General features: G+C 38.0%; 1 protein-coding gene across 3 annotated transcripts in view; it reads left to right on the forward strand.

The window, feature by feature from the left end:
* Positions 1-12047, forward strand: part of TSGA10 (testis specific 10) — a 151615-nt gene that overhangs the window by 114676 nt on the left and 24892 nt on the right. The window lies entirely within an intron of this gene.

The raw sequence follows: 12047 nt of genomic DNA on the forward strand, positions 1-12047 counted from the left end.
AAAGAACCATGAGGTTGAGGTTTATTTAGCTAAATTGTAACTTTAATGATATTCTTTTAAGTTAAATTTATTTACTAATTGGCCGGGTTCTTTTAACTGTAACTCAGTTGATTGTATCTACTTTGTGCCTGACATTCTATTTGCCACAGGGAGTATAATATTCAAAAGATATAGGTTCCTGTCCTCAGGGACTTCCCATTGACATACAAATAATTTGTAATGAATGATATATTAATAAGAGACACTAAAAGCTTTATAGAGGAAATTTCTATTCAGCCCAGGAATATCAGGGAGGAGTACACAAGGAGATACTCAGGAGCTCTAAAGGAATGAGGCATCCCATTCAGAAGGAAAAACAACACAGACAAGGGTATGGAGTGAATAATAAGTACTTTGTAATGGCTAGTGTAGCATGCATGGGAGGAAGTGGCTGGAGAGATAGAGCCCGAATTTTAAAGGGGTATGTATAGAAGATGCATAGTGTATTTGAAATAGTGGAAAATTTTGGTCATGTTTAAAGTTCTGTTATTACCAAACCCTACTGAACCTTTATTTTTTTTATTTTTGAGATGGAGTCTCACTCTGTCGCCAGGCTGGAGTGCAGTGGCATGATCTCGGCTCACTGCAACCTCCGACTCCCTGGTTCAAGCGATTCTCCTGCCTCAGCCTCCCGAGTAGCTGGGATTACAGGTGCCCGCCACCACACCTGGCTGATTTTTGTATTTTTAGTAAGACAGTATTTCACCATGTTGGCCAGGCTGGTCTTGAACTCCTCGACTTTAATCCAGAATGTATGGAGATTTGAAGTTGTCTCAAACATACTTTTAAAGCCACCATCATTTGCACTCTCAAGCAGTTGATCCTCTTCTAGCATGGACAAAGTCAGTTCACCTAGCATATTCACAAATGGGTTGCAGATCCATTCCTTCCAAGTTCAGGGGTCTTTTGTGATTGGGAAGTAATGCTCAAACTCTTTTGAAAGCTGAGCTAGGTGATCATACACCAACTGGGAGAAAGAAGGCCCTGGCTCACCCTCCTTCAAAATCTCTGTTAATGTTTGAAAAATGTCAAAAATCCCAGTGTTCACTCGTTGCCCCCATAATTCCAGTTTGGCTTTTTTTGTTTGTTTTGTTTCGTTTCGCTCTGTCACCCAGGCTGGAGTGCAGTGGCGTGATCTTGGCTCACTGCAGCCTCCGCCTCCCGGGTTCAAACAATTCTCCTGCCTCAGCCTCCCAAGTAGCTGGGATTACAGGTGCCCACCACCACACCTGGCTGATTTTTGTATTTTTAGTAAGACTGTATTTCACCATGTTGGCCAGGCTGGTCTTGAACTCCTGACCTCAAGTGATCTGCCCACCTCGGCATCCCAGTGCTGGGATTACAGCAGTTTAGTTTTGAATGTAGCCACTTTATCTGCCAACTTGAACACAGTTGTCATTCTCCCCTGAAGTGACAGATGGAGTTTGTTGAGCAGGCTGTATAGGTCATACAAGTAAGCAAGTTTTGAGACCCATTCTCTGTCACTAAAATGTGCTTCCAGTGGTGACATTTTCTGAAAGAAATCTCTGGAGTTGCTCTCATAACTCAAAAACTCTGGCCAGTGATACACCTTTAGAAAGTCATCTCACTTCTGTATATAAGAGAAGACGTGTTTGCTCTGCATCCATCTCTTCACGGAGCTATGCGAACAGACATGAGTTAAGGGCGTGTACTTTAATGTGGCTGATAATTTTAATCACATCCTGCAAAACGTTGTTAAGTTCAGGTGACATTTTTTGGATAGCCAGCATTTCTCTATAGATGACACAGTGTGTAGACTCACATTCAGAAGTGACCTCTTTGACCCAAGTAATGAAATCAGAAAGCTATCCAGCCATGGCAACCACTGCCATCTGTGCATATACTGACACAAAATGACCAATTCAGTTTTCCTGATGTGTAGTCATTCAAAGACTTGAGTAGTCTGCAACTGTGATGTTGGTTGGCAACAAAAGCGCACATAACATATCTTCATGCACATGCTCCTGAAAAATATATCACACAGAAACAAGCATTGTTGCCTTGCTGTCAACATCCGTAGACTCGTCAACCTGGATTGCATACCACGGTGACTCATTAATCCTCTCTAACAATTGTGTCACAATATCCTCTGTTATTTCATCAATTCATCTAGTTATTGGTGCTAGCCAAAAGAGGAACACGTGCCACCTTTTGAACTTCAGCCTCTCCTAAAATTTTATGACATTATCCTTATCAGTAGGCAGGATCAACTCTCCACCAATAGCAAAGGGCTTCTTAGCATTAGCAATGTGTTTAGCCACTAAGAATGATGCTCTCAGTGGAGACACATTTGATGAAGTGGTGGCCTTTAATAATTGCTTCTGTTCTTTGTGTTCACATTTTTTTTCTTTTGAGAAACTCCAAAGTCTTGTCTTTTAATACAGGGTGCTTGGTCTCCAAGTGGCAAAGCAGTTTTGAAGGTTTCATGGTTTCACGGGATAGCCGGTCACTACATATTATACAAAGTAGACTTGGAGAATGTGAATCTGCCTGTTGCAATGAACCCGTAATTTAAGTGGGACTTGGTATTTTCTTTTAAATGAAGCTTTCCTTTTGTTGATAGTCTTAGATTCTTCTGCTGTCTCATCATTGGGTCTTTTGCCCTTTTCAAAGGAGCTCTCTAGTGATGTTTGTTTTTTACTCATTTTGGCTATGGTTAGCTTGTGGGTTTACCAAAACTGTGACTGAGACAAGTACTCAGTGCAGGAAAGAGACACGGATGGAAGTGGTAAATAAAAAAATGGGCAGGCCACATGCAGACTAAAATAAGTGTCAGATTCTGACTTAAAGCCTGCCACTAGATGCAACTGTACAATTGAAGCACATCAACTCACTTGCCACTATAAAGCCTACTACCAGATGCAACTTAATTTTCACTTGCCACTCAGCAATAGGGTTTTGATATGAGTCTGCAAGCAATTGATTTATTAAGGTCTCTGTGCAGTCAAACCTCTCTGCTAATGTTAATCTATATGTGCAGCAGCTCCCCAGAGCTAACATCAGTGCCTCAGCTCCACCTTAAGATCATCAGGCATTAGATTCCTTTAAAGAGTGCACAACTGAGATCCCTTGCCTGTGGAACACAATAGGGTTCCACTCCTATGAGAATCTAATGCTGCTGCAGATCTGACAGGAGGTGGAGTTCAGACAGTAATGCGAGTAATGGGGAGCAGTTGTAAATACAGATGAAGCTTTGCGGGCTCACCTGCCATTCACTTCCTGCTGTGTGGCCTGGTTCCTAACAGACCACAGACTGGTAGCAGTCTGTGGCCCAGGGGTTAGGGACTCCTGCTTTATCAGACATGTGGTTTGCAAATATTTTCTTTCACTAAGTATGTGGCTTGTGGTTTTTATCCTTTTAACAGGGTCTTTCTCAATTAAAAAGTTTTCAATTTTGATGAAGTCGCATTTATAAATTTTCCTTTTATGGATTGTGCTTTTGGCTTTAAGTCTAAAAATTATTTGCTATAGCTCTAAATCTCAAAGATTTTCCTACTTCTTATTCTAAATGTTTTATAGTTTTATTTTTCACATTTAATTCCGTGACCCATTTTGAGTTAATTCTGTGTAAAGTGTGAGGTTGACATAGAGGTTCTTTTTTTTTTTTGGCCTATGAGTATCCACCTTCTTCTGTACCATTTGTTTAAAAAGCTATCTTTCTGCCATTGAATTGATTTTGTACCCTTGTGAAAAATCAATTGGGTATATTTGTGTGGGTCTATTTCTTGGTTTTCTATTCTTTTACATTTACCTATGTATCTGTCTTTCCCCCAATACCACAGAATTTTGTTTACTGTAGTTATATATTAAGTCTTTAATTTAGGTTCATCTGCTTTATTCTTTTTTTTTTCAAAATTGTTTTAGGTATTCTAATCTCTTTGATTTTTCACATAAATTTTAGAATAATCTTTTTATATCTTCAAAAATCCTGCTTGAATTTTGATAGGAATTGCATTAAAATTGCATTAACTTGGGGAGAATTAACATCTTTACTATGCTAAGGCTTCCAATTCATGAACGTGGTATGTCTTATTTAGATTTTCCTTGATTTCTTTTGTTAACTATGTAGTTTTCAGCATGCAAGTTCTGTACATGTTTGGATTTCCACCTACAAAATAAAAAGAAGTATTCTTTTTTTGAGCTATTGTAAGTGGTATTTTAGTGTTAATGTCATTGTCAACGTGTTCCTTGCTAGTATGTAGAAGTACAATTGATTTTTGTTTTTTGTTTTCTTTTGGTTTAGTTTTAGAGATTGGGTCTCACTCTGTCGCCCAGGCTGGAGTGCAGTGGCACACAGATTACTGCAGTCTTGAACCCCTGGGCTCAAGTAATTCTTTCACCTCAGCCTCCCAAGTAGCTAGGTGGCACTACAGACATGTGTCACCATGCCTGGCTAATATTTTGATTTTTGTAGAGATGGGGTCTTGCTATGTTGCCCAGGCTGGTCTCAAACTTCTGGCCTTAAGCAATCCTCCTGCCCCAGCCTCCCAAAATGCTGGGATTACAGGTGTTAGCCAGCATGCCCAGCCAATAATTTTAATTTTTTTTGAGACAGAGCCTTGCTTTGTCCCCCAGGCTGGAGTACAGTGGCATGATCTTGGCTCACTGCAACCTCCACCTCCCAGGTTGAAGTGATTCTCCTGCCTCAACCTCCCGAGTAGCCGGGAGTACAGGCATGTGCCAACACACCCAGCTAATTTTTGTGTATTTAGTAGAGACGGGGTTTCACCATATTTCCCAGGCTGGTCTCGAACTCCTGACCTCAAGTTATCTGCCTGCCTCCGCCTCCCAAAGTGCTGGGATTACAGGCATGAGCCACCGTGCCCAGCCAACAATTTTAATTTTTGAATGTTTATCTTGTGTCCTATGAACTTGCCAAATCCACTTACTAGTTCTAGGAGTTTTCCTGCAGATTCCATGGGGTTTTCTAGGTAAACAACCACTATATCTGAAAATAAGAACAGTTTTATTATTTTCTGATCTGTTTGCCTTTTCTTGCCTTCTTGCACTGTTTCGTACTTAAGCACGGTGTCAGTTAAGAATGGTGAAAGTGGACATCTTACCTTCTTCCCAATATTAGGCAGAAAGCATTCAGTGTTTCACCACTAGTGTTATCTGTAGTATTTTGCAGTTGTTCTTTATCAAGTAGAGGGATTTCCCCTCTATTCCCATATTTCTAAGAGGTTTTATCGTAGATTGATGTTGAATTTTGTCAAATGCTTTTTCAGCATCTAATTATAAGATCCAATGATTTTTCTTATTTAGCCTATTAATATGATAGATCACATTAATTGTTTTTGAATATTGAACTAGCCTTCCATCCCTGAGATCATTCAGGTAATTTTAAATAAGAAAAGAGAAGTTAGGGTCAAAAATATCTATATTGCCACCTTCATTCTCCTATAAAAATAGTTTAAAGCACTATCTGGACCTTTTTTTCAGTCTTAGTTTTCTTTGCTTTTCTTTTTTTTTTAAATACATTTATTGAGATATATTTGTTGATATATAATTCACACTATACAATATACCCTGGTCTTGATTTTCTATCTCTAAATTAATACCATATCTATTAACTAACTCTTCTCAAGGAATTTTGAGAACATGAATTCCAAATATTCTTCCTTTAACATCTTTTAATGAATGCTTATGTTATGGGTGATTTCCTTAGGCATAATATGAGAAGTGCTTTGGAGAATCTCATATAGTTTTTGAAGGAAGCAAAGGATTTTTAAAAATGTAGTCATCACCTTAGGCTACAATGGATTTCAGAACCTAAAACTAGAATAAGGTACTTTCTCCCACTATAGACATTTTGTTACATTTCCTTCTGGCCTTTTCTTTTCCTGGCCAGATTTTTGTGTTCTTTTGCATAGTTGCAAAATAATATATTAAATGGATTATTCTACTTTTTACCATTTCTGTATAAAAAATGTAAAATTTTTATTGTATAAAACAACATGGAAAATTTTTTTACATAAAACTTTTATCACATTTTGCATTATATCCTTAACATGGATTCCCACAAGTGGAAATTTTGGCACATACAGCCAACGAGCTTTCAAAAAGCCACTGCTTCACAATTAAGAGGAAACATCACGAAAACAAAAATGGAAAAAATAGACCAGTTAGAAGTTGAATAGAGAACCATGGACAGCAGCAGCTAACAAGAGCCCTTCTGGGATCAGAGCAAGCCTCAAAAACTTGCCTCAAAACTACCCCTTCTGTGAGTTTGACAGAGAGTAGAATGGTGGTGATGAGGGGCTGGGGGTGAGGGGAGTAGGGGAAGAAGGGAGACGTTGGACAAGGGGTGCAAATTTTCAGTTACAAGGTGAATAAGTTTGGGAGATCTAATGTACAGCATGGTAACTACAGTTAATATACTGTATGCTTGAAACTTGCTGTGAATAGATCTCATGTGTTCTTAACACACACATACAACAGTAACTAGTTGAGAGAGAGGTGATGGATATGTTAGTTAGCTTAATTGTGGCAATCATTCTATAATGTATGTGTGTATCAAAACATCATGTTATATTCCTTAAGTATATATAATTTTTATTTGTCAATCGTACCTCAACAATGCTTGGGTTGGGAAGTAGTATCCCTGCAAAGGGATCAAATGTAATTGGATCAGACTGTGAAGCAAGGTAACCCACAGTTGATTATCAAAATAAATAGAACAGTCAGCTAGCAATTAATAGAGGCTAATAGTTGGATTTGATACCAGTAGGGACAGACCAGCCAGACACTTAACAGGGAGATCAGAGAGAGACAGTCAAAGAGAACCTGGCTAAATCCATTGCATCTTAGTGGGAGGGGCTAGAATGACTGTGTAAATGCCCATGGGAGGGGATCGGGGTAACTATGTGCATACCCTGAGGAGCAACATCAGAGGCTATATACCGCAAGGGAAACAGACATCATAGAAACAGTCCAGACAAATAAATAAGGAAATAAGCCAACCATAACAAGCCCCAAGATGGGGAGGATCAGTATTTAGAGATGCTACAATATATTATTTAAAATTTCTAGTTTTCAACAACAAAAATTTAACCCTCAAAAAGCCAGGAAAATGCAGCCCATCCATAGGAAAATAAAGCAAACAAAAGAAACTGTCTTTTAGAGCAGCTTATTATTTCCTTATTATTAGTCTCTATTTGATGAGACATTGTTATTAGGCCTTCTTTTACTTTTTTCTTTTTTTTTAGTTGACAAATAATAATTATGTATATTTATGGAGTATAATGTGATGTTTTGGTCTCTGTATGTAGACAGATTTGATGTATGTATGGTAGACAGGTTTAATTAAGCTAATAACATATCAATCAACTTATCAACTTATTTTTTGCATGATATCATTAAAATTTTATTCTTTTAGCAATTTTGAATTATACAGTAGATTATTATTAACTGTGGTCACCATGCAGTGTAATAAATCACCAAAACTTATTTCTCCAGTCTAACTAAAACTTTGGACTCTAATCAACATCTCCCCTTTCTCCATCCTTCCTCCTCCCACCATTCTACTCTCTGTTTCTATAAAGTCAGCTTGTTTAGATTCTACTTATAAGTAAGATCATACAGTATTTGTCTTTCTTTGCCTGGCTTATTTCACTTAGCATAATGTCCTCCAATTCCACCCAGGTTGCCATGAATGACAGAATTTTTTTCTTTTTAAAGGCCGTATAGTAGGAGTTCCCAACCCTTGGGCCGCAGACCTGCACCGGCCCGTAGCCTGTTACCACAGACTGATACCAGTCCTAGCTGCACAGCAGGAGGTGAGCGGTGGGTGAGTGAGCATTACTGCCTGAGCTCCACCTCTTGTCAGATCAGCAGTGGCATTAGATTCTCATAAAAGCGTGTACCCTATTGTGAACTGTGCATGCAAGGGATCTAGGTTGCACACTCCTTGTGAGAATCTAACTAATGCCTGATGATCTGAGGTGGAACAGTTTCATCCCAAAACCATCCCCACCCCCACTGCTGTCCATGGAAAAATTGTCTTCCATGAAACCAGTTCCTGGTGACAAAAAGGTTGGGGACCGCTGCTGTATAGTATTCCATTTTGTATATATACCACGTTTTCTTTATCAATTCATCCATTTATGGCCTTACTTTACCTCCTTAAGTATGACTTCCTTTATTTCTTTGAACATATTTAAAAGAGCTGCTTTGGGCTGGGCGTGGTGGCTCATGCCTATAATCCCAGCACTTTGGGAGGCCGAGGTGGGCAGATCACGAGGTCAGGAGATCGAGACCATCCTGGCTAACACGGTGAAACCCTGTCTCTACTAAAAAAAATACAAAAAAATTAGCCAGGCGTGGTGGCAGGTGCTTGTAGTCGCAGCTACTTGGGAGACTGAGGCAGGAGAATGGCATGAACCTGGGAGGCAGAGCTTACAGTGAGCCGAGATCATGCCACTGCACTCCAGCCTGGGTGGCAGAGTGAGACTCCATCTCAAAAATAAAAAAAAAAAGAGCTACTAAGTCTGACTGTATATTTTTGCTGTCCTTTCTTCTATCAACTTCTTTAAAAGCTATAACATTTAAAAGTAATAATTGTAACAATATATCATTGGGCTTGTGACATATATAGATGTAAGTGTAAGACTAATATCACTAGTGAGAAAAGGAAGAAAAACAGCTATGTAGGAATAACATTTCTGTATTGAGCTGTAAATAAACAGTTCAACAGTAATAGTTGCAGATGTCAATACCCCACTTTCAATAATGAAGAGAGCAGCTAGGCAGAACATCAACAAGGAAATATAAGATTTCAACAACACAAAAACCAAATTGGCATTAACATAAATATATAAAACACTCTTCCAAAAACAGTAGAATACATAGTCTTCTCAACATGGAAGATCCTCCAGAATAGATCATACATTAGGCCATAATATAAGCCTCAGTAGATTTAAAAGGATTGAACTTATGCAAAATATGTTTTCCCATCACAATGGAATTGTTAGGGATTGATAAAAGAAGAATATTTTGTAAATTCACAAGTATATGAAAATTGAGCAGCACATTCCCAAATAGTGGTGAGTCAAAGAAGAAATCACAAAGGAAAAAAAGAAAATACTCTGAGATTAGTGAAAATGAATGTGTACTGTGTCAAAACATATAGGATGTAGCTAAAGCAGTACTTAGAGGGAAATTTATAGCTATAAATGCCTATCTATATTAAAAAAGAAGAAAACTCTTAAGTCACTAACCTAGCCTTCCACTTAGAACACTGGAAAAAGGGAACAAACTAAACCCACAGCAAGAAGAATGAAAATAATAATCAAGATTAGAACAGAAACTAAGTGAAAACAATCAAGAATCAAAGAAGCCACAAGCTTGTTCTTTCAGAATACCAACAAAATTGACAACTCTTTAGCAAAGTGACAGAGCCCAATTACTAAAATCGGGAATAAGAGAAGGGACATCACTACTAACCTTATAAAAAAAGTATCATAGGGGAATATCATAAACAACTGAATGCCAGAAATTAAATGCTTAGATGAAATCAACAAATTTCCAGAAAAACACAAACTATTAAAACTGACTTAAGGAAAAGTAGAAAATCTGAATAAACCTGTAACCTAAAGAGGTCAAAATAGAAATTTTTAAACTTCCATAAAGTAATACTGAGGCTCAGATGGCTTCAGTTGTGAATTCTTCCAAATGATTCAAGATGCATTGATCCAGCATTTTTGCAAACTCTTCCAAAAGTAGAAGACAACACTTCTTAATGCATTCTATGAAGCCATTATTGCCCTGAGGCCAAAGCCAGACAAAGACCTCACAGGAAAATAAAACTGCAGACCATTATCTCTTATGAATACAGATGAAAAATTCTCGAGAAAATACTATAACACTGAATCCAACAACACATAAAACGAAATTTACACCATCTAGTAGTGTTTATTCCATGAATGCTGGGTTGGTTTAACAACTGAAAAATCAATTAATACATCATCATATCAACAGAATCAAGAACGAAAACCACACAGCCTTCTCAATGGATGCAGAAAAAGCATTTGGTAAAATCCAACATTCTTGCCTGATAAAAACACTCTATAAACTAGAAATAGAAACTTTCTTGACCTCATAAAGGGCACCTATGAAAAAGCCACAGCAAACACTGTACTTAGTGGTGATTGAATGATTTTTCCCTAAGATCAGTATCAAGACAAGAATGCCCACCTTGCCTTTTCTATTCAACACTGTAGCAGAGGTTCTAGGCAGGGCAGTTAGGCAAGAAAAAGAAATAAAAGGCATCTATATTGGAAAAGAAGTAAAACTATCTCTGTTCACAGGTGACATGATCTGAAATATAGAAAATCCTAAGAATCCACTAAAAAAGTATTAGAGTTAATGAGCATCAGGGTTGTAGGACACAAGATCAATATCCAGTTATCATATTTCTTATTTCTATACATTAACAATGAACAATCTGAAAAAAAAATTATATCAAACGGAATTGCATCAAAAAGGGTAGCATTAAAAAAGGACAAATACGGCCAGACGCGGTGGCTTATGCCTGTAATCCCAACACTTCGGGAGGCCGAGGTGGGCAGATCATGAGGTCAGGAGATCAAGACCATCCTGGCTAACATGGTGAAACCCCATCTCTACTAAAAATACAAAAATTAGCTGGGTGTGGTGGCACGTGCCTGTAATCCCAGCTACTTGGGAGGCCGAGGCAGGAGAATCGCTCGAACCAGGGAGTCAGAGGTTGCAGTGAGCCAAGATTATGCCACTGCACTCTGCCTGGTGACAGAGCAAGACTCTGTCTAAAAAAAAAAAAGACAAATACTTGTACTTTACAAAACTACAGAACATTGTCAACAGAAATTAAAGGAGACCTAAATAAATGGAAACACATCCCATGTTCATGGGCCAGAACACTTATCATTGTTAAGATGGCATTACTCCCAAAACTGATCCACAAATTTCATGCAATGCTTATCAGAATCCCAGGTGTCTTGTAGAAATTGTCAAACTGATCTAAAATTCATATGGAAGTGCAAGTGAATAGCCAAAACAATCTTGAAAAAGAAAAAGAAAGTTGGAGAATCACACTTTCTGATTTCAAAACTGGCTGCAAAACTGAAGTAATCAAGACAATGTGGTACTAGCATAAGGAAAGACATAGAGGTTGATGGAACAGAATTCAGAGTCCAGAAATGGTTTATACATTTGTGCCCAAATGATTTTTCAAAATACAGGTGCTAGGACAATTCAATGAGGAAAGAATAGTATTTTTAGCAAGTGGCGTTGGGACAACCTAATATCTATGTGGAAAAGAATGAAGTTGGATCACATGCAAAGATTAACTGAAAATGAATCATAGGGCTATATGTAACAGCCAAAACTGTATTAAGAAGAAAACACAGAAGTAAATCTTTGTGACCTTGGGTTAGGCAGCAGTTTCTTAAATACACATCAAAAACACAAACAAAAAAAAATAGATTAAGTAGACTTGATCAAAATAAAAAAAAAAAACCTTCTGTGCTGCAAATGATATCATCAAGAAAGTGGCAAGACGATGCACAAGATGTGAGAAAACATTTGCAAACCATATATCTGATAAGAGATTCATATTCAAAATATGTAGTGGTGGTTCATGCCTCTAATCCTAGCATTTTGGGAGGCCTAGACAGGAGGATCGTTTGAGCCCAGGAGTTCAAGACCAGCCTGGGCAACATGGCAAAAACCCATCTCTACAAAAAATACAAAAATTAACCAGGTGTGGTGGTGCACAGTTGTATTCCCAGAGACTTGAGAGGCTGAGGTGGGAGGTTTACTTCAGTGAGCCATCTTCATGCCACTGCACTCCAGCCTGGGTGACAGAATGAGACCTTGTCTCAAAAAACAAAAAACTTAATAACGCAACTAAAAAATTAGGCAAAGGATATTAATAGACATTTCTCTACATAAGATATATAAATGGCCAATAAACACATGAAAAGATGCTGAACATCATTAATAGAAAA

Source organism: Pan paniscus, chromosome 12 (genome assembly GCF_029289425.2).
Source record: "Pan paniscus chromosome 12, NHGRI_mPanPan1-v2.0_pri, whole genome shotgun sequence".
NCBI classification, from domain to species: Eukaryota; Metazoa; Chordata; class Mammalia; order Primates; family Hominidae; genus Pan; species Pan paniscus.